Source organism: Staurois parvus, unplaced genomic scaffold (genome assembly GCF_062004578.1).
Source record: "Staurois parvus isolate SC_StPar_1 unplaced genomic scaffold, SC_StPar_1.0 ptg000045l, whole genome shotgun sequence".
NCBI lineage: Eukaryota > Metazoa > Chordata > Amphibia > Anura > Ranidae > Staurois > Staurois parvus.
In genome coordinates this window covers 3,455,608-3,483,561 of record NW_028317841.1, presented here as the reverse complement: position 1 = coordinate 3,483,561, position 27,954 = coordinate 3,455,608, and the positions used below count along the sequence as shown (strand labels likewise).

Sequence of the window (27,954 nt, the reverse complement as noted above, 5' to 3'; positions counted from 1 at the left end):
CCCCCCTTCCTGACCAGGATATTTTTTGTGATACACTGCATTACTTTAACTGACAATTGCGCGGTCATGCAATGCTGCAGCCAAATGAAATTTATGTTCTTTTTCCCCACAAATAGAACTTTCTTTCGGTGGTATTTGATCACCTGTGTGTTTTTTATTTTTTGCACTATAAAAAAAGACCAATTTTGAAAAAAAAACAATATTTTTTAACTTTTTGCTATAAAACATATCCAGTTATAAATGAAAAAAAAATCTAATTTTGTCATAAATTTAGGCCAAAATGTATTCTTCTACATGTCGCTGCTAAAAAAAAAAAAATCCCAATACATGTAAATTAATTGGTTTACGTGAACGTTATAGCATCTACAAATGGAGATATATTGTATATACTAGCATTTTTTTTTATACTAGTAATGACGGTGATCAGTGACTTATAGTGGAACTGCGGGACTGCAGCGGGCATTCTGACACTGGGTAAGGACTGACTATCTGCCACTGACATCCCAGTAACACAAATACAGTGATCAGTGCTAATAAAAAGCACTGACACTGTACTACTGGGCAGGTAGGAGTTTAACATCTGAGGTGATCAAAGGGTCAACTGTGTGCTGTGTGTCTTTAACTTGGGAAACATGCTGCTGTGTATTTTTCTGCTGTGCAGAGAAATCCACAGGAGCATGTTATTGCTGGCAGGAGAGAGACTTGTGTTGTTTACATACAGGTCTCTCCTCTGTCAGTGTTACTCGGTGATCACCGGTGCCGGTGGAGAATCTCTGGCTGGGACCTTGTGATTGACATCCATATCCTCCTACTCGGAAATGAAAATCATGTACATATATACGTGAGTTTGCGCAGCTCTGCTGACCTGTAGCAGTATTTCTGCTATAGGAAGGCAGGCAACTGGTTAAGCAATGAAAAATGACTGCCCCTTTAACCACTTCAATACCTGACACTTTTACCCCCTTTTTGCCCAGGCCAATTTTCAGCTTTCAGCGCTCTCACACTTTGAATGGCAATTGCGCGGTCATGCAACACTGTACCCAAACTAAATTTTTCTTTTGGTAGTATTTAATCACCACTGGGGTTTTTATTTTTTGCTAAATTAACAAAAAATAATGAAAATTTCGGAAATAAAAGAATTTTGAAAAAAACCCACATTTTTCTTTGTTTCTGTTATAAAATTTTGCTAATAAATAATTGTTCTTCATAAATTCAGGCCAAGATGTATTCTGATACATTTCTTTGGTGAAAATAACCCAAAGTATTTATTATCTAGTCTGTAGGAATGTTACAGAGTTTACAATCTATGGTATATATCTGAAAATCAATCAATTAAAGTACTGACGGCCAAAAATGTCAGGGCAGTACAGATGTCCTGCAAATTACCCTTTTTTGCAAAGTAGACAGTTTGAGGTATTTAGTAAGAAGCATGGCGAGTTTTTTGAAGTTGTAATTTTTTTGTCATAATGTTCTGGGGAAAATTACGAAATTAAAAAAGAAAACATTCACATTTTTCTTGTTTTACATATTGTCCCCAGTGCAGTACAGCATCATCATATAACTTGTGTGGCAGTGATCAGGGACACTGACTGGTGACATTATGAAAAAAAAATATTTTGTTTGTTTCTTTCCTTTTTTCTTTTTTTTAAGATTTTTTTCATAATACATAGTGATCAGAGTAATATAATGTTGCCATAGTAACATTGTACTACTCTGGGAAAGTGATTAGTATTTTCTTTTTTTTGCACATTATGATTGCTTATAGCAAAGATTTCTTTGCTATAAGCAAGTGTTTAACTGAATTAAATTGATTCATTCAGGTTTTTTTGTTGTATTTAGCTGTGATTGGCCACAACTAATCACATGACACAGATGGGCTGTGTTTGGCCCAATCTGTACATGTGATCACTGTGATCAATCACAGCTAGTGACACAATTCTATACAATGGATGTCATGAAAGGAAGTCATCCATTGTTTACAATTGTCATGTGACCTGCTGTGATTGATCACATGGTACTGGCAACAGGCCAGTACACAGATCTGTCATCATCTGTTTCCGAGGTACACAGCAGTTGACAGATCTTGCCACAGCATAGCCCCAGGGACACACGCGACGCGTGATCCAGGAAAGATGTTATATGCCGCCCACCTGGATCGAGAAGAAGTACTTTTTGAAATGTTTTTTCTCACTTATTCATGTCCCTCGGGGAAGTACCCAAGTCCCCATACCCCTTTTATGGCCAATAACTTGCAAATACAGTAAGCCTTCAAAATGGGCACTTTTGAAATTACAAGATTGAGTCCCATAGACTTGCATTAAGTTCAACGTTTGCGGTTGAACATTCATTATGTTTGAATGTTTGACAGCGAACCAAACACGGGGGTGCTCGGCCCATCACTGTCCACCACCAACAATTTCCAGTAATGTATAAAATGAGGTTATGGTGGTAGGTTACCTTATTCTTTTGATTTGTTTCTGCAATTGACAGTTGGTTAAATATGGTTGAAATTGCCAAAACAAAGTGCCATCTGTGGGGCTAGCATGAAGCTGATCTTAGGGGAATGTGGCAATTCTTTTTCCAAACTTGTTTTTGGTAGCAAAACCCCCATGCTAAGAACTACCTTTTGCTAACTTTTTTTTTACCAAAATAACCAATTTCTGAGGTTCTGACTGAGAGATACAATGGAGTAGGCTTATTAAAAGAGTAGAAGCAGTTCATATAACAAAGTGAATTTCCAGTTTGGAAAGTGATTGTTAGTAAAGTGAAGCTGTGTAGAGTTAGAGTTTGAATAATCAATCATGATATATATGGGTTCTTACAATTGTCTTTGGCAGGCATAACCACCAAAGATCTCAATGGTTTATTACTTTAGGAGAATGTATGTCCATGGCATATATAGCTTCAACTAAATATAATGTAGGTATCTTACCAAGTGTCATCAGTTACTATACATATCATTAAAATGACTTAGGCATCCAACTGTATGTATTGGTACTCACCTTTAATTTGTAAGACAGGATTAAGAGCAGTAATATTAAAAGTGTATTTTTTTTTGCAATTTTTTATACTTGTATTTCTATATTCTATTCAAATGGTATATTAGAATCACAACTGGGATATGAATACCTCAACAAGTACATTTATTGACCTTTTCAGAGAATTCTTCTGTATCAAATGTCCTATCACCTGGATAACAGTTTATTCTAACTAGGCTGAAAACCATTTGCTAGCAAATCTCCCCAGAGATGTCTCCACCTATGCTTGTACTAGACAGGGAAAGAGACATATGGGTGATTTGTTACTCTGGCTAACAAGCTCTCCACTGCAAGCTGTGAGAGCAGATTTAGTTTAAATTGAAACCAGGCTGTACAATTTCTTCTCGTTTACAACATTCCAACTTACGACTTCTAAGCTACAGTATACAGGACACAGTTATGACACATAATAACATTAATAAGTTCATCTTCATGCCCCTGACATTCAGGGAATGCTTAAGGATGATGTGATTTAATTTTCAAGTACAGAACCACTAGATGGATGATTTTTCTGGTCTTCGGATTCTTTTTTTTCAGGCTGTGATTTTTTTAATCAAGAAAATCTAGGAAAAGGACACATACAATAAAAAAAAATAGAAAAAGGGCATTTACACCTTCAGAACAGAAACAATAACTTATTTGTTAACATTTAAATAATTTGTTGAAATGTGGTAATTATATTGAGTAGAACTGCTTATTTTTCAAACAAAAGCTGGATTTCCTCCTAAAGAGAAATAAGAAACAGGTAGATTTTTTTTGTCTTAGTAATGTCACATTTAACTTTAAAAATATTAGCACCACTGTGATAAAATAATTTTAGCATATTATGCTTTTTTTTTGAGGACTTCCACTACTTTGCAGGAAAGTGTTGCAGAATTTGAGCTTTAGGATGATATCAATCTACTTCAAGTAAAGAAACCCACTAGTTTTTTTGCCTATGCATGGCAAAGCAAATGGTGCCCTGGTGTCCCATTCTCTGCAGCAAAACATATGCATATTTGGTCTGTTACATTTTTTTTCTGTTGAAACAACTGTAGGCACCACTGCTATTCATCACTATAGGACATGTTTGATAGCATGTCCCCTTCCTCCATCTAGTGTGTTAGGGGACAAGCCATCAAACACACCCTGGTGTGTTGGATAGCAGAGGCACCCAAAGTTCTTCAAAACAGTGAAGTCTTAGTCATTCACCCTACTCTAATTAAGATATATACATTTGTTTTCACTTTCAAATATACAAATATAGAAAAATAAGCCACATACGAAAGAATTCCAGAGAGCATCTGTAAGTCATAGAAGACAATACAGGTGATTAAAGTAAAGATTGATCAGTATGACATGGTGCATGCTAGTCTTACAGTAACAATTCATATTTTATGAACAACAAGAGGATAATTAAAAAAGGGAAGGTGGGGAGGAAAGGGAGAACGTTAAATCATGAGTTAACCATAAACTGGGAGACACTCTCGGATTGGATGTGAGCAGAGGATAGTCAAGAAGCATAGTAACCAGGGTCTCCCAGATCAGGGGGCAGAAAAAAAAAGAGGAAAGGAAATAGAACAGGATTGATGGAGAAAGAGGAGAACAAAAGGAGAATGCTGGGTGGACCTTGACCAGAAGCCTAGGTATTCAATGCCTACAGCAGTGTGTAGCTCTCAGGGAACATGGATGGGTGAGCATATTGTATCCATGGGGCAGAGCTTTTTAAGAATTTCCTATGTGTGACTAGGAGAATGCTAGTAAGCTTTTCAATAATAAAGAAGGTGTCTATGCAGCAATGGACTTCTGCAAAGGAAACAAACTGTTGTATCTAAGCTTTTTGGATAGCTTGTTTGACGCTAGTAGAACATATGTAGCCAGTTTGAATTGGGATTTTGTGAGACCTGGAGGATTCAAATGCAATAGGTTGTACCAGGGTTCCCTGGGAAAAGGACAGGTTAAGCAACATTTGTAACAGGTTTAGTATCTGAAGTACATCCCTTGGGAGGGAGCAGCACCAAAATCAGGTGCCCAAAGATTTAGGCCAAGGGAGTGCTAAGCAAGTTGGGACCATATGCCATCTGGGGACAGATTTAAAGGCTGATTTGAGTGTAAACATGTTGACAGAGCAGGAGGCTATTATGGTCCAAATTTGTAACCAGTCTTCCCTATCTATAGATATATAATTTGTTTTTACATTTGAATAAAGCATGCATGGGAGATTTATGTGGAATATATGTTTTATAGCAAAATAACAATGATAGAAATCATACTTATTTTTGTTTTAAAATCAACTGTGCTCATTGCAAAATATGTGTGATACTGTTTGTGTATTTTTTTGTTGTTATTGTTAGAGATGAGCGAAGAAATGAAAAATTCGATTCGACTGATTCGGCGAATTCGTGGACAATATTCGATTCGAGTCGAATAAATTCGCTGTGAATTTAACTTAAAAAAGGGTGTTTCTAGGCTTCAGAGAGACTTAATATTAGTGCAGAACACTGTACCTTTAATTTAAATGCCCTTGGAGTCTGCTGGGGAAGAGAAATAATACTGTCTGTCAGTATGACATGCAGATGAGTGCCGTCGATCTTAGAATCACTGCACACTTCACTCCTTTGGCCAGTCACGGGGCCAAAACCAGTGTTTGGAGCCACAGTGTGGCGGTGGAGGCAGCAGCAATGGGAGGCCATACAGCAAGCTATGACAAAATGGAAACCAGCAGGAGCGTGAGGAGACCTGAAAGTGGCACATGGCAGAGTGGGAGCAATGGGAGGCGGTACAGGGACCCAGGTCACACTGTGGGCCCAGCAGCAGCGTGACCAGGCGGTACGGGGGCCCATGGCCGATATGGGGCTTGGTGGCACCTATGGAAGGCCTGTAATCTGCCAGCAACCTATGACAAAATGGACAACCGCAGGAGTGTGAGGAGATTTCAAAGTGGCACATGGCAGAGTGGAAGCAATGGGAGGCCGTACAGGGACCCAGGTCACACTGTGGGACCAGCATCAGCGTGAACAGGCGGTACGGGGGCCCATGGCCGATTTGACCTCATTCATCCCATAGTCCTGCCGACTCACGAATAGCGTGGCCTCCTCAAAGGGCCTGAGCAAGCGCAGGTGTCACACATGAGCTGACAATGGCTGACATCTAAGTTACACAGGGAGTACCTTTATCCGCTTTTAACATCAGGAAATCTGTGATGGCCTTTAGCTGTTCGTAAAGGCGGTCTAACATATGTAGGGTTGAATTACACCTTGTTGCAACGTCACAGCATGAGGAGTCGGTACGGGGGCCCATGGCAGATTACATGTCTGGCAGCAGCAATGGGAGGCCCGTAATCTGCCAGCACCCTATGTCAAAAAATTTAACACACCAGCAGTGTGAAGAGACCTGAAAGTGGCACATGGCAGCAGAGTGTGGCGATGGAGACAGCAGCAATGGGAGGCCGTACAGGGACCCATGAGAGACTCTGGACTTGGCAGCAGCATGAGGAGGCGGTATATAGGGGCCCATGGCAGATTAGGGGCCTGGCAGCAGCTATGTGAGGCCCGTAATCTGCCTGCACCCTATGTCAAAAAATTAAACACACCAGCAGTGTGAAGAGACCTGAAAGTGGCACATGGCAGCAGAGTGTGGCGATGGAGACAGCAGCAATGGGAGGCCGTACAGGGACCCATGAGAGACTCTAGACTTGGCAGCAGCATGAGGAGGCGGTATATAGGGGCCCATGGCAGATTAGGGGCCTGGCAGCAGCTATGTGAGGCCCGTAATCTGCCTGCACCCTATGTCAAAAAATTAAACACACCAGCAGTGTGAAGAGACCTGAAAGTGGCACATGGCAGAGTGTGGCGATGGAGACAGCAGCAATGGGAGGCCGTACAGGGACCCATGACAGACTCTAGACTTGGCAGCAGCATGAGGAGGCGGTATATAGGGGCCCATGGCAGATTAGGGGCCTGGCAGCAGCTATGTGAGGCCCGTAATCTGCCTGCACCCTATGTCAAAAAATTTAACACACCAGCAGTGTGAAGAGACCTGAAAGTGGCACATGGCAGCAGAGTGTGGCGATGGAGACAGCAGCAATGGGAGGCCGTACAGGGACCCATGACAGACTCTAGACTTGGCAGCAGCATGAGGAGGCGGTATATAGGGGCCCATGGCAGATTAGGGGCCTGGCAGCAGCTATGTGAGGCCCGTAATCTGCCTGCACCCTATGTCAAAAAATTAAACACACCAGCAGTGTGAAGAGACCTGAAAGTGGCACATGGCAGAGTGTGGCGATGGAGACAGCAGCAATGGGAGGCCGTACAGGGACCCATGACAGACTCTAGACTTGGCAGCAGCATGAGGAGGCGGTATATAGGGGCCCATGGCAGATTAGGGGCCTGGCAGCAGCTATGTGAGGCCCGTAATCTGCCTGCACCCTATGTCAAAAAATTAAACACACCAGCAGTGTGAAGAGACCTGAAAGTGGCACATGGCAGCAGAGTGTGGCGATGGAGACAGCAGCAATGGGAGGCCGTACAGGGACCCATGAGAGACTCTGGACTTGGCAGCAGCATGAGGAGGCGATATATAGGGGCCCATGGCAGATTAGGGGCCTGGCAGCAGCTATGTGAGGCCCGTAATCTGCCTGCACCCTATGTCAAAAAATTAAACACACCAGCAGTGTGAAGAGACCTGAAAGTGGCACATGGCAGAGTGTGGCGATGGAGACAGCAGCAATGGGAGGCCGTACAGGGACCCATGAGAGACTCTAGACTTGGCAGCAGCATGAGGAGGCGGTATATAGGGGCCCATGGCAGATTAGGGGCCTGGCAGCAGCTATGTGAGGCCCGTAATCTGCCTGCACCCTATGTCAAAAAATTTAACACACCAGCAGTGTGAAGAGACCTGAAAGTGGCACATGGCAGCAGAGTGTGGCGATGGAGACAGCAGCAATGGGAGGCCGTACAGGGACCCATGACAGACTCTGGACTTGGCAGCAGCATGAGGAGGCGGTATATAGGGGCCCATGGCAGATTAGGGGCCTGGCAGCAGCTATGTGAGGCCCGTAATCTGCCTGCACCCTATGTCAAAAAATTTAACACACCAGCAGTGTGAAGAGACCTGAAAGTGGCACATGGCAGCAGAGTGTGGCGATGGAGACAGCAGCAATGGGAGGCCGTACAGGGACCCATGAGAGACTCTGGACTTGGCAGCAGCATGAGGAGGCGGTATATAGGGGCCCATGGCAGATTAGGGGCCTGGCAGCAGCTATGTGAGGCCCGTAATCTGCCTGCACCCTATGTCAAAAAATTAAACACACCAGCAGTGTGAAGAGACCTGAAAGTGGCACATGGCAGAGTGTGGCGATGGAGACAGCAGCAATGGGAGGCCGTACAGGGACCCATGACAGACTCTAGACTTGGCAGCAGCATGAGGAGGCGGTATATAGGGGCCCATGGCAGATTAGGGGCCTGGCAGCAGCTATGTGAGGCCCGTAATCTGCCTGCACCCTATGTCAAAAAATTTAACACACCAGCAGTGTGAAGAGACCTGAAAGTGGCACATGGCAGCAGAGTGTGGCGATGGAGACAGCAGCAATGGGAGGCCGTACAGGGACCCATGACAGACTCTGGACTTGGCAGCAGCATGAGGAGGCGGTATATAGGGGCCCATGGCAGATTAGGGGCCTGGCAGCAGCTATGTGAGGCCCGTAATCTGCCTGCACCCTATGTCAAAAAATTTAACACACCAGCAGTGTGAAGAGACCTGAAAGTGGCACATGGCAGCAGAGTGTGGCGATGGAGACAGCAGCAATGGGAGGCCGTACAGGGACCCATGAGAGACTCTGGACTTGGCAGCAGCATGAGGAGGCGGTATATAGGGGCCCATGGCAGATTAGGGGCCTGGCAGCAGCTATGTGAGGCCCGTAATCTGCCTGCACCCTATGTCAAAAAATTTAACACACCAGCAGTGTGAAGAGACCTGAAAGTGGCACATGGCAGCAGAGTGTGGCGATGGAGACAGCAGCAATGGGAGGCCGTACAGGGACCCATGACAGACTCTGGACTTGGCAGCAGCATGAGGAGGCGGTATATAGGGGCCCATGGCAGATTAGGGGCCTGGCAGCAGCTATGTGAGGCCCGTAATCTGCCTGCACCCTATGTCAAAAAATTTAACACACCAGCAGTGTGAAGAGACCTGAAAGTGGCACATGGCAGCAGAGTGTGGCGATGGAGACAGCAGCAATGGGAGGCCGTACAGGGACCCATGAGAGACTCTGGACTTGGCAGCAGCATGAGGAGGCGGTATATAGGGGCCCATGGCAGATTAGGGGCCTGGCAGCAGCTATGTGAGACCCGTAATCTGCCTGCACCCTATGTCAAAAAATTTAACACACCAGCAGTGTGAAGAGACCTGAAAGTGGCACATGGCAGCAGAGTGTGGCGATGGAGACAGCAGCAATGGGAGGCCGTACAGGGACCCATGACAGACTCTGGACTTGGCAGCAGCATGAGGAGGCGGTATATAGGGGCCCATGGCAGATTAGGGGCCTGGCAGCAGCTATGTGAGGCCCGTAATCTGCCTGCACCCTATGTCAAAAAATTAAACACACCAGCAGTGTGAAGAGACCTGAAAGTGGCACATGGCAGAGTGTGGCGATGGAGACAGCAGCAATGGGAGGCCGTACAGGGACCCATGACAGACTCTAGACTTGGCAGCAGCATGAGGAGGCGGTATATAGGGGCCCATGGCAGATTAGGGGCCTGGCAGCAGCTATGTGAGGCCCGTAATCTGCCTGCACCCTATGTCAAAAAATTAAACACACCAGCAGTGTGAAGAGACCTGAAAGTGGCACATGGCAGCAGAGTGTGGCGATGGAGACAGCAGCAATGGGAGGCCGTACAGGGACCCATGAGAGACTCTGGACCTAGCAGCAGCATGAGGAGGCGGTATATAGGGGCCTATGGCAGATTAGGGGCCTGGCAGCAGCTATAGGAGGCCCGTAATCTGCCAGCACCCTATGTCAAAAAATTAAACACACCAGCAGTGTGAGGAGACCTGAAAGTGGCACATGTTTGAGGCATGATTCATGGCGGATTTAGTCAGTTGTGTCAGGAACTGGTGGTTTGAAATCCAGACTAATCCACGCCTGATTCATTTTCACAAACGTGAGTCTCTCCACACTTTGGGTGGACAGTCGTGTCCTCCGCGGAGTTACAATACCTCCTGCCGCACTAAACACGCGCTCCGATGCCACGCTACTGGCCGGGCATGACAGCCTTTCAAGGGCAAATTCAGCTAGTTGGGGCCAAAGGTCAAGTTTCGTTGCCCAGTAGTCAAGGGGATTGTCTACCTCGGTTGGCAGGGTGCTGTCCAAGTAGGCCCAAGCCTGTTGTTTGAGCTCCTGCTCCAGGTCCACCTGATGCTGCTGCTGCTGCTGCGGCTGGTTAGTAGTTTCCTCACTGCGCTGGTGAAGAAAGCTACTCATCATCGACTGCAGACTGAGGCAGCCACTGCTGGTGGAGCTGCCACTGCTCCTACCACCCCACCCCTCCCCTGCTGCCATGCCAGCGGAACGCGAGCGCACAGGGCCCACAGTGTCTGAGGATGGACGTTGGCGCACAAAGGCAGAGACCAACTGACTACATAGGTGGTTTTTATAGTACGTAATTTTGGCCTCCCTCTCAGCAGGTGTGAAAAAGGCCACCATTTTGGACCGGTAGCGAGGGTCCAACAAGGTGGACAGCCAAAAGTCATCCCTCTGTCTGATGGTTATTATTCGGCTGTCGCTACGCAAGCAACCGAGCATGCTATGGGCCATTTGTGCCAAGGAATGCGAGGGACTCCCTGCCTCCATCTCCACAGCATACTGCCACGGTGCGTCTGGGTCCTCTGTCTCCTCCTCCTCCTCCTCTACCAGATGCTCCTGCTCCTCCACTCCTGTCCGCTGAGTGGAAAAACCACCCATTTCACTCAATAATTCCTGAGCACAAATGTCCTCCTCTACCTCCTCCTCTTCTTCCTGTCCTGCCCCCACAGGGGTCATGTGGCGTTGAGATCTGTGCGCCACGTCTACCGCACCCTGACCAGCCATTGTTAACAGCATTTGTTCCAGGACGTGCAACAGAGGAATGACGTCGTTCATCCCATAGTCCTGCCGACTCACGAATAGCGTGGCCTCCTCAAAGGGCCTGAGCAAGCGGCAGGTGTCACGCATGAGCTGCCAATGGCTGACATCTAAGTTACACAGGGGAGTACCTTTATCCGCTTGTAACATCAGGAAATCGGTGATGGCCTTTCGCTGCTCGTAAAGGCGGTCTAACATGTGTAGGGTTGAATTCCACCTTGTTGCAACGTCGCAGATCAGGCGATGCTGTGGAATTCCGTTCTGCCGCTGCAGCTCAATGAGGGTGTTCTTTGCGGTGTAGGAATGGCTGAAATGCATGCACAGTTTACGTGACATTTTAAGGATGTCTTGCAGTGGGATGGTGGATTTTAGGAACCGCTTGACAACCAGATTGAACACGTGAGCCATGCATGGCGCATGGCACAACCTTCCTTGACGCAGAGCAGACACCATGTTCTTTCCGTTGTCAGTCAACATGGTTCCGATTTTTAGTTTGCGCGGAGACAGCCATCTGTCGATTTCTCTGTTCATTACACTCAGCAGTTCCTCCCCTGTGTGACTACGTTCGCCAAGGCATACCAGGTGCAGCACAGCGTGACACCGTTGCGCCCTGCACATGTGATATGCCGGTCGGGTAATGGGACTTGGCACGGGGGTGGCGGCTGAGGACACGGCGGAAAAAGAGGTGGTAGAGGCGGACATGCTTGCTGGACCAAGGACGTGCAAACGTGGAGGCAAAAGCGTCGTGACCTGTCCAAGTTGCTGGTGCGGCTGTGCCGGCACCACGTTCACCCAGTGGGCCGTAAATGACATGTACTGTCCCTGACCGTAGTTACAGCTCCACACGTCGGCGCTGCCGTGCACTTTGGCAGAGACCGACATGCTCAAAGACTGGCCCACCATCTCTTCTACATGTGAATGCAGGGCTGGCACTGCCTTTTGGGCAAAGAAATGACGGCTTGGCACTCTCCACCGCGGCGCGGCACAAGCCATCATTTCTCGGAAAGGTGCTGAGTCCACCAGTTGGAAAGGGAGGGACTGCAGCACCAGCAACTTGGACAGGAGGACGTTCAGCTTTTGCACCGTCGGGTGCGTGCTCGCAAACTGTTGTCTCTTGGATACGGATTCCAAGAAAGACTGTTGACGGAATCCGAGAAGAGGAGTAGCAGGAGAAGGAGCATCTGAACGAGCGGAAGATGCCAATGAGCGACAACTCCCCTCAGCAGAGGTGTTGGAGCCTTGACTGGCTGATAGAGGGCGATTGACGACGTCGGGTGACGGAGCAAGTAACGGAGCGGGTGATGGAGCGGGGGCTGGGGCAGGCAGAACCGCCGTATGTTTATCACGGTTTTCCCAGGCCACCGAATGGTGACGCTGCATATGCTGACGCAACGCTGTAGTCCCAACATGGGCCCCCTGGCCACGCTTGCATTTCTGGCCACATAGTCGACATACGGCTACGTTTACTTCCTCGGGCGGCTTGAGGAAAAATTGCCACACCACCGAGTAGGAAACTTTGCCCCCGCTACTCTTCACTGGCTGACTGCTACTTCCTCCGTGCGCACCGGCACCACTACTGGCCGTGGTGGTAGGCTGCAGTGGAGCTGGTGCTCTACTCCGTGGACGTTTGGCTCCACTGACACTGATGCGACCCTGCTGCTGTCTCCTGGGCAACCCACCGACTGTTTTGCTCGCTGCCAAGCTGCCACCCTCTTCTCCTGATGATGCGGAAGAAATTGCCTGATGACGACGAGGCTGCCAAGTGCGATCAACCTCCTCATCATCAAGTAGGGTCTCCGCCTCACTACTAGCCCCCTCGGCTGCGTCTGGGTCAGGAGACAGACCTGTCTCTAGACCGGCTACCGAGCCACTCTCCTCGCCAGTACTTGTTCGCTTGGCTGCTGAAAAGGCCGATGTCTCCCCCCGTTCCTGACCGCCCTCTGTTAGCTCTTCCTCACTGTACAGTGGGGCTGAGCCCACAGCATGCGATACTTCGCTTGGTGAGGGAACAGCAAAGGACAGGGGCAGGTAGAGGACACGTGATTTCAGTGGGCTTGGTCCCGGGCCATGCCAACTAACGGTTGTGTCTGACGTACCCACCGACCGTTGGCTGTAGGTGTCAGAGGTGACCTGGGAAGAGGAAGACGACCGAGCCAACCAATCAATGACGGCAGGGTTGTCGGTGGAGACACGACCGCTGGATGACACCGGGAGCACTGGCCTCTGGCTGCGAATACTGCTGCCTCGACCCCTTCCTCTGCTGCCACGTCTGCTCGCTCCTAAAACATTGCCTCCTCTGCCACTCCTCTGCATGTTGTCTGACATACTATTTAATTCAACGATTAGGTGTCCCTGAGTAACAATTCTCTGGCACTCAGTAACAATTCTGTCTGTCCCTGAGTATGAATTCTGTGGCCCTGAGTAACAATTCTGTGTCTGTGCGAGTAACAATTCTGTGTCTGTGCGAGTAACAATTCTGTGTCTGTGCAAGTAACAATTTTGTGTCTGTGCGAGTAACAATTCTCTGGCACTCAGTAACAATTCTGTCTGTCCCTGAGTAACAATTCTCTGGCACTCAGTAACAATTCTGTCTGTCCCTGAGTAACAATTCTCTGGCACTCAGTAACAATTCTGTCTGTCCCTGAGTATGAATTCTGTGGCCCTGAGTAACAATTCTGTGTCTGTGCGAGTAACAATTCTGTGTCTGTGCAAGTAACAATTTTGTGTCTGTGCGAGTAACAATTCTCTGGCACTCAGTAACAATTCTGTCTGTCCCTGAGTAACAATTCTCTGGCACTCAGTAACAATTCTGTCTGTCCCTGAGTAACAATTCTCTGGCACTCAGTAACAATTCTGTCTGTCCCTGAGTAACAATTCTCTGGCACTCAGTAACAATTCTGTCTGTCCCTGAGTAACAATTCTCTGGCACTCAGTAACAATTCTGTCTGTCCCTGAGTATGAATTCTGTGGCCCTGAGTAACAATTCTGTGTCTGTGCGAGTAACAATTCTGTGTCTGTGCAAGTAACAATTTTGTGTCTGTGCGAGTAACAATTCTCTGGCACTCAGTAACAATTCTGTCTGTCCCTGAGTAACAATTCTCTGGCACTCAGTAACAATTCTGTCTGTCCCTGAGTAACAATTCTCTGGCACTCAGTAACAATTCTGTCTGTCCCTGAGTATGAATTCTGTGGCCCTGAGTAACAATTCTGTGTCTGTGCGAGTAACAATTCTGTGTCTGTGCAAGTAACAATTTTGTGTCTGTGCGAGTAACAATTCTCTGGCACTCAGTAACAATTCTGTCTGTCCCTGAGTAACAATTCTCTGGCACTCAGTAACAATTCTGTCTGTCCCTGAGTAACAATTCTCTGGCACTCAGTAACAATTCTGTCTGTCCCTGAGTAACAATTCTCTGGCACTCAGTAACAATTCTGTCTGTCCCTGAGTAACAATTCTCTGGCACTCAGTAACAATTCTGTCTGTCCCTGAGTAACAATTCTGTCTGTCCCTGAGAATGAATTCTGTGGCCCTGAGTAAGAATTCTCTGGCACTCAGTAACAATTCTGTCTGTCCCTGAGTAACAATTCTCTGGCACTCAGTAACAATTCTGTCTGTCCCTGAGTAAAAATTCTGTGGCCCTAATAACGTTTCTGTGGCCCTAAGTAACAATTCTCTGGCACTGAGTAACAATTCTGTCTGTCCCTGAGTATGAATTCTGTGGCCCTAACTAGCGTTTCTTTGTCCCTAAATAACGATTCTGTGGCCCTCATTAACAAGTCTGTGTCCCTGAGTAATGGTTCTCTGTCCCTAAGTAACTTCTCTCTGTCCCCAATTCTCGTTTCTGTGGCCCTAACTCTGTCCCTGTCCCTAGTACAGAGCGGTCTGCCTCTGTTCAATGACTGCAGGCAAATGAAGATTTCCAAAATGGCCGCTATATATACCTCGACCATTACACAGTGCTGGCTGGCTGGCTGCTGATTGGCTGATGCGATCACATGTCGTTGAGGAATGCATTATGGGGCAGCGCGCCTTGTCTGCGCGCCTTCCCCGACATCCCCGCTCCGTCGCCGCACATGTCAGCCGCCATTTTCGGAAAAATTTTGATTCGCGCGTCCGAATTAGGCTGTTTTTCGGATTCGGCACGAATCGAAATTTTTCCGATATTCGACTCGAATTCCACTTCGGATACTTCGATTCGCTCATCTCTAGTTATTGTCTTTAACATTTAGAACAGTTTACTTTGTATTGGAAGAATTTAATTTTGAAAATACTTGAGGTGATTGTAGCTGTATTAGTGCCCTTGCACTAATACAGCAAGGGCACTAATTACTGTCTGTAATAATTTTTTTCTGCAAATTTTAGGCCAGGTTTTCGGGTGTTCCCTTTTTATCAGTCCAGTCTGTACTGATACACAAAGTTTAAGTAAAATGTAAGGTAGAACAATCCCTAAAAAAACAACACACCTCAACAGCAATGGTAATGAAACTGGGATAATTGGTAAGATAAGTAAAAGAGCAGGCTATTAAATGGTTGGGAGGAGTAAGAGTAACATAGCCAAGAATGGTGATAAAACTGGATGATAATGAATTGGAAAAATGAGGTCCACATTTAGTCTTATGTCAGAATTATCATTCATAAATCATAAGTTTTTTTTTCTTGAATATTTGTAAGTTCCCTTTAGGAACCAAGAACAATTGAGTACTGTCTGTGATACTTTTTTAATTTGCACTAACATCCAAATTTTCAGGACAGGCTTTCAAATGTGTCCCCTTCTTCAAGGTCTAAGCAGTACTATACTCAAAGTTTTATCAGAATGTTAAGTAAGACAGTCGGTGAAGGAAAAAAACACACAAACAAATGTATACAGCAATGGTAATTAAACTAGGATATTTAGTGAGGTAAGACAGAGAGATAGCTATAGAATGGGGGGGGGGGAGTAACAGTCACTGAGGTGAGAGGGGTTGTAAAACTGTCGGATAGTGTTTTAGAAAAATTAGGTCTACGTTTAGTCCATTATTTTTGTGTCAGATAGAATTATCATTCTTAGCTCAAAAGTTTTCCTTGCCTGAGTAGTTTTGAAGTTCCTTTTAAAAACTAAAACATTCAAGTCTTCCATAGTGTGGTCCGGTTGTCAGAAATTATGTCCCACGGGTGTGCTGAAATCATCTTCTTTATGTTCCTCAATGGTGTGTTTGTGCAAATTTACAGGTGCATCTCAAAAAATTTGAATATCATCAAAAAGTTCATTTATTTCAGTAATTCAATTAAAAAAGTTAAACTCATATATATAGATTCATTACAGAGTGATATATTTCAAGCATTTCTTTCTTTTAATTTTGATGATTATGTCTTACAGCTAGTGAAAACCCAAAATTCAGTATCTCAGAAAATTTGAATATTACATAAGACCAATAAACAAAAAGGATTTTTAATACAGAAATGTTGGCTTACTGAAAAGTATGTCCATGTACAGTATAGCATGCACTCAGTACTTGGTTGGGGCTCCTTTTGCATGAATTACTGCATCAATGTGGCGTGGCATGGAGGCAATCTTCCTGTGGCACTGCTGAGGTGTTATGGAAGCCCAGGTTGTCTTGATAACAACCTTCAGCTCGTCTGCATTGTTGGGTCTGGTGTCTCTCATGTTCCTCTTGACAATACCCCACAGATTTTTTACGGGGTTTAGGTCAGGTGAATTTGTTGGCCAATCAAGCACAGTGTGGCAGGTGCCAGGTCCTGTTGGAAAATGAAATCAGCATCTCCATAAAGCTGGTCAGCAAAGGGAGGCATGAAGTGCTCTAGAATTTCCTGGTAGAGGGCTGCCTTGACTTTGGACTTGATAAGACACAATAGACCAACACCAGCAGATGACATGGTTCTCCAAATTTTCACTGATTGTGGAAACTTCACACTGGACCTCATGCAACCTGGATTCTGTGCCTCTCGACTCTTCCTCCAGACTCTGGGACCTTGATTTCCAAATTAAATGCAAAATGTACTTGACACACGATATGCAATAGTTGTAGCCCATGTCCTGGATATGTCTGTGTGTGGTGGCTCTTGAAGCACTGACACCAGCCATAGTCCAATCCTTGTGAATCTCCCCCAAATTCTTGAATCGCCTTTGCTTCACAATTCTCTCAAGGCTGTGGTTATCCCTGTTGCTTGTACACCTTTTTCTACCATACTTTTTCCTTCCACTCAACTTTCCATGAATAAGCTTGGATACAGCACTCTGTGAACAGCCAGCTTCTTTAGCAATGATCTGTTGTGACTTACCCTCCTTGTGGAGGGTGTCAATGACTGTCTTCTGGACAACTGTCAAGTCAGCAGTCTTCCCCATGATTGTATAACCTACTGAACCAGACTGAGAGACCATTTAAAGGCTCAGGAAACCTTTATAGGTGTTTTGAGTTAAATAGTTGATTAGAGTGTGACACCATGGGGTTTATTTACTAAACCTGGAGAGTACAAAGTCAGGCTCACGTCTGCATAGAAACCAATCAGCTTCTAACCTCAGCTTGTTCAGTTAAGCTTTGGCAATGAAACCTGGAAGCTGATTGGTTTCTCTGCAGAAGTGAGCCTGACTTTGTACTCTCCAGGTTTAGTAAATAAACCCCCATGAGTCTACAATATTGAACTTTTTCACAGTATTCAAATTTTTTGAGATACTGAATTTTGGGTTTTCACTAGCTGTAAGCCATGATCATCAAAATTACAAAAAAGAAATGCTTGAAGTATATCACTCTGTGTGTAATGAATCTATATAATATATGAGTTTCACTTTTTGAATTGAATTACTGAAATAAATTAACTTTTTGATGATATTCTAATGTATTGAGACGCACCTGTATACTTCTTTGCAACTTCAGTGCTGTTTCACCTATGTAAGATCCTTTGCTACATCTTTTGCAATGGATGAGGTACACAATATTACTGGAGGTGCAGCTGTATGATCCTGTGACATTCAAGGTCCCATTTGTGTGTGACATTTTTTGATAGTTTGATTCTACTGCACAGTTTGCAGTGTTATTGTTGCAGGACTTGGTTCTTTTATTTGTGACTTCATAATCAGAATGAAGTTTCTTGCTGATTAGTTTATGTCTGAGGTTAAATGGAATATTTGAGGTTTTTGAAATATTTCTTTCAGAGTTTCATCCTCTGTTATGATGGTTAGTACATATTGTCTATTTTTCCTATTCCTTCTAGTACTTGATTGTATGTGGTTACTAGAACTACACAGTTATTTGTTTTTTTTCTCTTTGTATTAGAGGAGATTTTCTCTTCTGGTTTTTAAGGCCTTGTTTATGTTTGTATCGATGTTTTGTCCTTGTAGCCTGGAAGGAAGGAGGGGTTTTGTCCTTGTAAGGAATTTTGTCCATGTAACCTTCTGGAAGGGGTCTGCTAGTATTCTGAGATGTTAATCTCTGTTTTCTGGTTCTGAGCATATTTAGTAGTATCTGATGGCCTGGCTGTGTATGATAACCTGTTTGGTGTGTTGGGGGTTGGAAACTGGAACTGTGGAGATAGTTGCATTTGTCATTGGGTTTTCTGTATACTGAGGTATGCATCTTGTTATCACTGATGTATACTGTGATGACTAGTTGACATATGTGTTTGAATAGTCCATTTTTAGCTTAATTGATGGGTGAAATGTGTTGATCAAAGAGTAAAATTGTTCTAGATTTTCTTCACCTTCTGTCCATATGATGAAAATGTAATCGATATATCAATAGTATCTACATGGCTTTTGTTGTATGTTGTTCAGGAATTTTTCCTATAGGTCAGCTATAAATACATTTGCATGTTGTGGAGTTATTTTCCATTCCTTAGCAGTACCCTTATGCCAGGTATGCACGGGCCAAATATCATCCTAAATCAGCCAGTGTAGTAGAAAACGGCAGACATTTGGCCTATGTATACAGCTGCCCGTCTTACAAAAGTCAATGTCATGAATGGCTTATGTCAAACAAGCACGCTGGAAAACCAGCAGCTGACTGGCCACCAAATGCTGTGAGCACTGATCAGTGTGTCCTAATGGCAGGTAGCCCCCCTGACAATATACATACATTACTCTATATTTATATATATAGTTTCTATAATGAGGATATTTTCAACATATGAACAGAAGGTGAAGAAAATATTTTAAAAAATTCACTCTCTTCACACTTAATAAATTTCACTAATCAATCAAACTAAAATAGACTATTTATACACACTTGTGAATGTCATAGACACCACAGTATTCTGTAAGGATAACACACTTCTCACTTCAAGATACAGGTAACCCACTGACTAATGAAACTATCTCTACAGTTCCAGCTTTCACCCCTACTATAACAAATGAGCCATCATGCACAGACTGGCCATCAGATATCACAGCATATGCTCTGACCCAGAAGACTAGCAGAATCCTTCCTTAAGAAAGCTTACATGAACAAAACCATCAGTTCAAGCATAAACATTGCCTTGAAACCCAAAGAGAAAATCTGCAAAACAAAAGAGAAAAAACAAATAAGGGTTAAGAAAAATAATCAAAGACCAACTCATCATTACAGAGGATGAAACTCTAAAAGAAATCATTCAAAACCCCCCAGTTGTGGATTTAGGGCAACCATTCAACCTCATGCATATTTTAATCAGCAGGAAGCTTTATTCTGATTACAGAGATGCAAAAAAAGGAAATGAAATATTGCCGCAACAAATTATGCGAACTGTACTACTTGGTTAATCCATTAAACAAGTGTCACGCACTGTGGTACACCTCATACATTGCAAGAAATTCAGCCAAGGATGTTACATTGGTGAAACAGGACAGAAAATTATGAAAAAGAATGAATGTATGCAGACATGTCATAAAAAACATAAGGAACATGATCACTGCACATCTGTGGGACATAATTTCTCAGAACCAAACCACTCTATGAAAGACATAAATGTATTCCCATTTTCTCACTTTACTATTCAACAGTTTTTAGACCATTGTCACCTCTGTAACATTTGTGTTCCCTAGCCCACTCCTTCCATATCTTATCAACTATCTTAGTTTAATTTTAAATGGTATGTGAGTGTGTGTGTGTTTTCTCAGAGATTGTACTATATTCTCAGAGATTGTACTATTTCAAATGCTGATAACATTTTGAGAAGGCAACACCCTGTATTTCAGGGTGCTAATGCTAATGCATATAAATGCTAATGTAAATAAATAAAGTGCTGCAGACAGTCAATTGTACCTGAGTTTTCCTCACTCTGATCACTACTTATTAGTTTCAGTCTCTCTGTCTTTCACCTTCTTTTCCTCCAACTACCAAACAGTTACCTGTAGAAACCTTTTCCACTTTAACCCTTCTCTTCTCTATTCTGCAAAAGACAACCCCCCCCCCCCCCCCCCGTTCTGCAACAGACCCTCAGTCTCGCCCCTATCCTTCCCCAACCTAGCCTTTTCTGTCTATGACAGTTCACTCTCATCCTTGCTGGACACAATCACCCCCTCACTACACACAGAATCAGGTTCTGTCTGCTAAAAACTTGGTAAACAGATGACGCATGAAGTCTAAAATACATAACCTCACTACTTTTGAATATCTCTGGTGTAAAACTAAGTTGCAGCAAGACTTCACCAAGCATAACTTTGACCTCCTAAAATACAATTCCTACCTCTGCACTGCCAAACAGACCTATTTCATCACTGTTATTAGTATCCTCTCTCATAGTCTGTGTCAACTCTTTTCTACCTTTGAATCTCTATTACTTCCTGCACTGAGTCCCCTCACTAACTCACTCACACCCAGGAGATTGCCAATCCGATAAAAAATACGATTGATGCAATTCATGGGATGGGATCTCTATATTACAAATATCTAACATTCCATGATCACCTGTAAAGTCAATACTTTCCTCTTTTAACCCTAGTATGATAGAGGAGGCTCCTAAACTTTTTTCTTAGTGAGCACATAACTATCTGCCCCCTGAACTCTGTCATCTTTTAACTGCTATGATCACTCTTCAACTCTTTCCTAAATTCTCTAACTCACATCTTTATCCTGTCTTTCGCTACTGGCGTTTTCCCCAACCCTCTAACACATGCACTAGTAACCCCCATACTTAAAAAAAACATCAGTAGACCCCACCAATCCTAAAAGAGAAGCATTGTCAAAGCTTTGATGGTCATACTTCTCTTCTGGGTCACAGTAGTGCACCTACGCTTGCTCTCCAGTGACCAAAATCAGCCTACAGCAGGCTAAAACCCACTGTTAGCTGACATCACATTACCCCTTCATGTAAGGATCCCAACCATTTTGGTGGGATCCAATCACACACCTGATCAGCAGCTGGCTGAGTCTCTCAGCATGTGGCTGAGAGCCAGAGACAGAGCTAACTGCTCCAACCCCTTCCCCAGCCCTGTGTTCCAGCAAACGCTGGAGGGGCAGAGCAGAGAGTGGTGACTGACAGTTACCTCTTTGTGCTCAGAGCTGACTGAGAACTGAACAGTCAGTGGTCATGTACTCACTCACAGTTCTTAGGCGGGAACAAGTGCAACATCACACTGATGCTGTAGCATGCAGATGAGTATAGATATTTTTTTTTTTTATTCCCATACTTCTCCTTAAACAACCAAAACCCATCACCTTTATCCCATTTACTGCCAATATCCTAGAACACCTAGACTACAACTGCCCAAGCTATAGCCTTACTGATAACAGCCTTCTTGACCCCTTTTAGTTTGTATTTTGTACATAACACTCCACAGAAACTGCTGCTCTTAAAACTCACTAATGACTTATTGATCACTAAAGTCAATGATCACTATTCTGTACTTATATTTTTGGACAGCTCCACTGCCTTTGATACAGTTGACCACTCCCTCCTCTGCAAAAAACTCCATCTCCTTGGCCTCCATGACTTTTTGGTTCCTATCCCACCGCACCTTCAGTGTCACTTACAACTCTACCACTTCTACCCACTTCCCCACGGTTTCATCCTCAAATGCCTTCTATTCTCTATCTACACCTCCACCCTGGGTCAGCCAATAGCTGCTCATTAACCACCCATGGCTTCCAATGCCATTTCTATGCTGATGACATCCACATTTATCCTATTACCCCTCCACTCACCCCATCAATCTCCTTGCATATCACTAATTTACTAATGGACATATTGGTATGAATGTCACAACACTTCCTCAAACTCAATCTATCAAAAACTGAGATCATAATATTTCCTCCCTCCCATGCCGCTTCCTCTGACTTCTTTATTGAGATCAATGGCACAACTATGAGCCCCTCTCCAAATGCCAGGCTACTATCTGTAATCCTGGACTATGAACTCTTCTTCCAGCACCACATCCATTCACTGTCCAAATCATGTTGCCTCAATCTCTATAAAATCTCTAAAATATGCCGCTTCTTAACTAATGACACCACAAAGCTATTAACTCACTCCCTCTTGCCATGATGATTGCCTTGTTGGTCTACCTTTACATAGGCTATCCCCTTCAGTCCATCATGAATGCTGCTGACAGATTCATCCACCTTATCAACCATTCAGTGTCTGCTACCCCTCGCTACCAATCCCTCAAATAAAATTCAAAATACTAACAACAATGTAGAAAGTCTTCCACAACCTTGTCCCTAGCTATATCAACAATTTCATCTCAAAATACTAACCAAACGCTTGTCTTTGCTCCTCCCAAGACCTCTTACTCTTTACCTCTTACCTCTTCTCTTGTCACCTTCTCCAACACGCCTCCAAGACTTCTACAAAGCCTCTCTTATCTTCAAGGAACTTCTTACCCCAATCTCTCCCACTATCTCCTACTCTATCCACCATTAGGTGAATTTTGAAAACTCATTTCCTCAGAGAGGCCTATCCCACCTCTAGCTAATAAACTGTACTTTCTCCATCAGCTCATCACCCACAGTCATTACCTTTTGTATCACTTGTATTGTAAGTGTACTGTCTGCCTCCATTTTATAAACCACTCTGCAAATTATTGACCTTAAATAAATCCTGCATACCCTCAGACCTTAATATTGATTTGGTTAGCCCTGCTGTCTGTGTGAATGGTAGTGGCCTTTTCACCAAATTTTAGCCACTGTAAGAAATAATAAGACATGATTAGGATTAATGGCAGTGATTAAATTATCAATACTTATCAGTAACAGTATGTTATTGACAAAAATCAGCAAAAGCTCTAGCAAAGAAGCACTGAAAACCACTGGAGAGGTTGGTGATAAGTAAGAATAAGAGGCACAGTGATTAGTTGTCTGAGCAATGGTGAAATGTGTTCAGCTTTCAGCTGTTAGTGCGCATCGAAAAATGCAAGAAACTGTTCTTGAAATATTTTTAAATGGAGGTTGTATCTAATTTAAAAATTCATTCTAGCTGGGTGTAGAAAATGAAAGGATAGTGTGCATGAAGCCAGCATGGAGGAAACCACCAAAGGTTCACAAACATGTATTAGAGATAGTCGTTATGATTCAGGTGGAATGTTGAAACCTGGATAGCTGATACGCTGATCTTTAATTCTAACATTAATAATTATCTATTTACACTCCTGAAAATGTTTCCAGCAGACAAAATTTGTAAACATTCAGTGCTGGAAAATGATTTGATCCATCTGACCATGTGTGTATGTGAAGGAACATGCACAGGGTTTTAGAATGGCAACTTTTGTTGGACATATACAATATTATACTTTTTCTGCCTTGGTTATTAAGCCAAATGAGCCAAATACTTTTGCATCTAACTTGAGTCTATTATTAAATTTTACTTCAAGATACATTGTTACACTCATTGCCATTGAAGACATTATCACTTTTTTTTTTATAGGGCAGTCACTTACTAGAATTAAGTAAGCTCAAAGTGCCCTATGGTTCTTATCATACTCCATTTTCTCTATTTCAGGAACCAGCAGAAGCACCAAGTCATTCAAGTAGGAGGTAAGATTGGTTACCATTTAAGGTGCCATTCTGATCATGATGTTGTTCTGCCTCCAAATTCTTTACTGAGATTGAATAAAAAAAGATACACAGTTCCTAATTGCTTAACTGATAATGAACATTTCTAACATAAAAATATATGAATTAAGTATAAAGCAGTAAGTAGTAATAAAAAGATGTGTCAGATGCAGTTTTATAATCATAGATAAAAGACAGAATTTCAAGATATAGTGCCTAATAAAGAAAAATAATGTAATATTTGAGGAATAAGTTACAATACACCCTTGGTACTTGTGGAAGTTTGGCCAGTGCTACTTGGACCTCAGTATTGACAACAACTATTGATGATGTAGGAACATGTAAATGAGTTGGTGTAACCAAAGTTTACCACTTGCAATCTATATGACTGGCAGTCTGTGTTGATTACTAAGTTCTTCATACCCAGTATGTATAGCTGATACATTGCTTCAAAACGCCAATCCTGAACCACTTCCTAAAGCTTTATCCTGTCCTTCATTTATCAGTAATGTGTGTCAGGGACAAAGAGATCAACAGAAAAATTCCAATACATTACTTAGAGAGATCACTAAGTAGGAATCATCTAGTGGAAGCTCTTTATGACTGAAAATGAAAAGCTAGTTACCTGTCACACCTCTGGGTGAACCTTTTTTGGAGAAAAAATTAAGATAAGTATTTATATTGTATGTATGGGGGAGAGAGAGGCTGCAAGTTTGTATATTGTTAAATTTCTTTCTTTAACCAAAAACATGGATACATTTTTAGGTATCTATCTTGTTTTTGCTACATAGGTGTCTTTAACACTTTCTTTAGTATAATCTATTATATAAGTTAGTTGCTTGATCTTATGTTCTGTTTGAGTTTTGTTTAAGTATACTAAATAAATACACAAATGTTCTTCATCTTTATTTTCAATTTGTAATCATGCAACATCATTCTGTGTTAAATTTCACACAACATTTCCATAGTGTAGAAGCAGTAGACTACAAACAGACAGGCCAAGATTCCAATACAGTTTTTTTTTTTTTTTTTTTTTTAAAAAGGCCTTTTTTCAATCTACAACATCAACATTAAAGTGATTCTAAAGGTTGGAGGTTTTTTTAAATTGCAAACATTTCACTTACCTGCTCTGTGCAATGGTTTTGAGCAGAGTAGCCATGATCCTCTTTGTTTTGGGGTCCCCTATCAATGGTTTTGGCTCCTCTTCCACACTGACTGCCCCTTATAGCCAGCCTCTTGCTATGGGGGCACAAGAGCAGGTGCGCTCCTATGCATGGACACCATTCATTTACACACAGAGCGCACCTCAGCTACACCCCCTGCTCTCTCCTCATTGACTCACTGGCTGTGATTGACAGCAGCAGGAGTCAATGGCTCCCACTACTGTGTGAGCCAATGAGGCTCTCATGCACTTTCCTGGAGCAAGATGAGGCTCAGGTAATTATTATAAGGGGCTGAAGGGGGAGCTGCAGCAGGAAGGTTTTTTACCTTTATGCATAGAATGGATTAAGGGTAAAAAAAAAACCTTCTGCCTTTAGAACCACTTTAAAGTATATACAGTTGCAAGAAAAAGTATGTGAACCCCTTGGGATTACGTGGAGTTTTGCATGAATTTTGGGTCATTGTCCTGTTGCATCACCCATCCTCTGCGGAGCTTCAGTTGGCGGACAGATGGTCGTACGTTTTCCTGCAAAATGTCTTGATAAACTCTGGAATTCATTTTCCCATCAATGACAACAATCCGTCCAGGCCCTGAGGCAGCAAAGCAGCCCCAAAACATGATGCTCCCTCCGCCATGTTTTACAGTGGGGATGAGGTTTTGATGTTGGTGTGCTGTGCCTTTTTTTCTCCACACATAGTGTTATGTGTTCTTCCCAAACAACTCAATCTTGGTTTCATCTGTCCACAGTATGTTTTGCCAGTAGTGCTGTGGAACATCCAGGTGCTCTTTTGCAAACTTCAAACGTGCTGCAATATTCTTTTTGGACAGCAATGGCTTCCTCCGTGGTGTCCTCCCATGTACTCCATTCTTGTTTAATGTTTTCCTTATTGTAGATGTGTCAACAAAAATGTTAGCATGTGCCAGAGATTTCTGTAGGTCTTTGGCTGACACTCTTGGATTCTTCTTTACCTCATGCAGCATTCTGCGCTGTGCTCTTGCAGTCATTTTTACAGGACGACCATGCCTAGGGAGAGTAGCAACAGTGCTAAACTTTCTCCATTTGTAGACAGTCTGTCTTACCGTGGACACATGAACATCAAGGCTTTTGGAGATACTTTTGTAACCCTTTCCAGCTTCATGCAAGTCAACAATTCTTGATCGTAAGTCTTCTGAGAGCTCTTTTCTGCGAGGCATGGTTCACATCAGACAGTGCTTCTTGAAACCAGTAAACCCAAAACAGGTGTGTGTTTTTTAAGACCAGGACAGCTGTCAGCAACACATCCAATATCATCACACTGATTGGAGTCAAGGTTGGCTCACTCCTGGCTCCAATTAGCTCTGGGAGAAGTCATTAAGCTAGGGCCTCACATACTTTTTCCTCCCTGCACTGTGAATGTTTACATGTTATGTGCAATTAAACCATGGCAACATCTAATGTTTGTGTAGTATTATGTTCAGCAGAATGTGTTTTTCTATTGTTGTAACTTAGATGACGTTCAGAGCACATTTTATGCCCAATTCATGCAAAACTTCACGTAATCCCAAGGGGTTCACATACTTTTTCTTGCAACTGTATAAAGCATTTCTGTGTGTGTCCCAATAGAAATCTCTTACTTTATTTTGTGTCACAGAGATACAGCAGGAATTAAAAGGAGATCTCTCCAAAGCAAGAGAATATTCCCTCTTCGACATTTGCTACAAGAACGGTCTTACCCATTGGTAAATTTTCCCTTACCTCCTCTTCCTGTGACAACCAAGCATTTTGGATTTCCCATCACTTTCTGTATCAAAGACAATGGTCACCAGGGCAAATACTGAGGGTGAATTTCTGTAGCTTGTAATATTTTCACATTCTATCCAAAAATTAAAAAAACGTTTTTGGCTTTACAAATACTTTAATCTATTTAACATGTGCTTTTGCAATCTATATTTTAGAAATGTATTTTATACAAATATCCAAGTTTCTACAGCCTCATATCTTGTGTATAATTATTACTTACTAGTAGACTATAAGATTAATTTGTTAACTAACAAATATGAGAAAGCTATTAGTTTATCAAACATCTTTTACAATCCAGCAGTACTGCTGCTTCTACTATGTAATTATAAATGTATCAACAATGTTATTAGCTACAAAATCTTCTTGGCAAGACAACTCATTGTTCCATGGGAATGGGATGAAGAACACATTTTCTACACTTTAAGTCTTCCAGAATTTCCTAATTAAAAATGCAATTTATAGTGTAATATAACTCCTAACAATAATGATATATCATCAAGCTTGCTCTGTATTTACTCAAATGCAGCAAGACGAATTGATCAAAACAGGAGTGTAATGCAAGTCCTAGGAACTCCACAACTCCATGACCAACCCCCAGTTCAGCACCCTTTCAAATCAATTTTGCATTTCCACCAGGACCTATGCCCAGTCACTCCTTTTGAATGATTATGTCTAGATAAAACCCCTTTAAGACATTCCTTACTTTTGTCTTCGTCTATGCTGACCTCTGACACACAACCATGAGAATTTACCATCCTACGGAAATGGGAAGGTAACCTACAGATATCATTTACACAACCCCAAAAAGACCCTATACTACTTTGCACACATGAAGTGTCCACAGCCAACATCTACCAAGGGAATGAGTACAAAATTATGATGTTTTGGTATAAAACCATACAAGTCTTACACAAAATTG

At 43.2% G+C, this 27,954-nt stretch overlaps 1 protein-coding gene across 4 annotated transcripts in view; it reads left to right on the top strand.

Annotated features, from left to right (window-relative positions):
- Positions 1-27,954, top strand: part of DOK6 (docking protein 6) — a 723,957-nt gene that overhangs the window by 109,277 nt on the left and 586,726 nt on the right. Inside the window, exon 2 of one of the 4 annotated variants that reach the window (XM_089664045.1) lies at positions 24,041-24,075. The exons of the other annotated variants lie outside the window; for them this stretch is intronic. The gene's annotated coding sequence lies outside the window, so the exon portion shown is untranslated. The remainder of the gene's footprint in view (positions 1-24,040; positions 24,076-27,954) is intronic. 4 annotated transcript variants of the gene reach the window in all.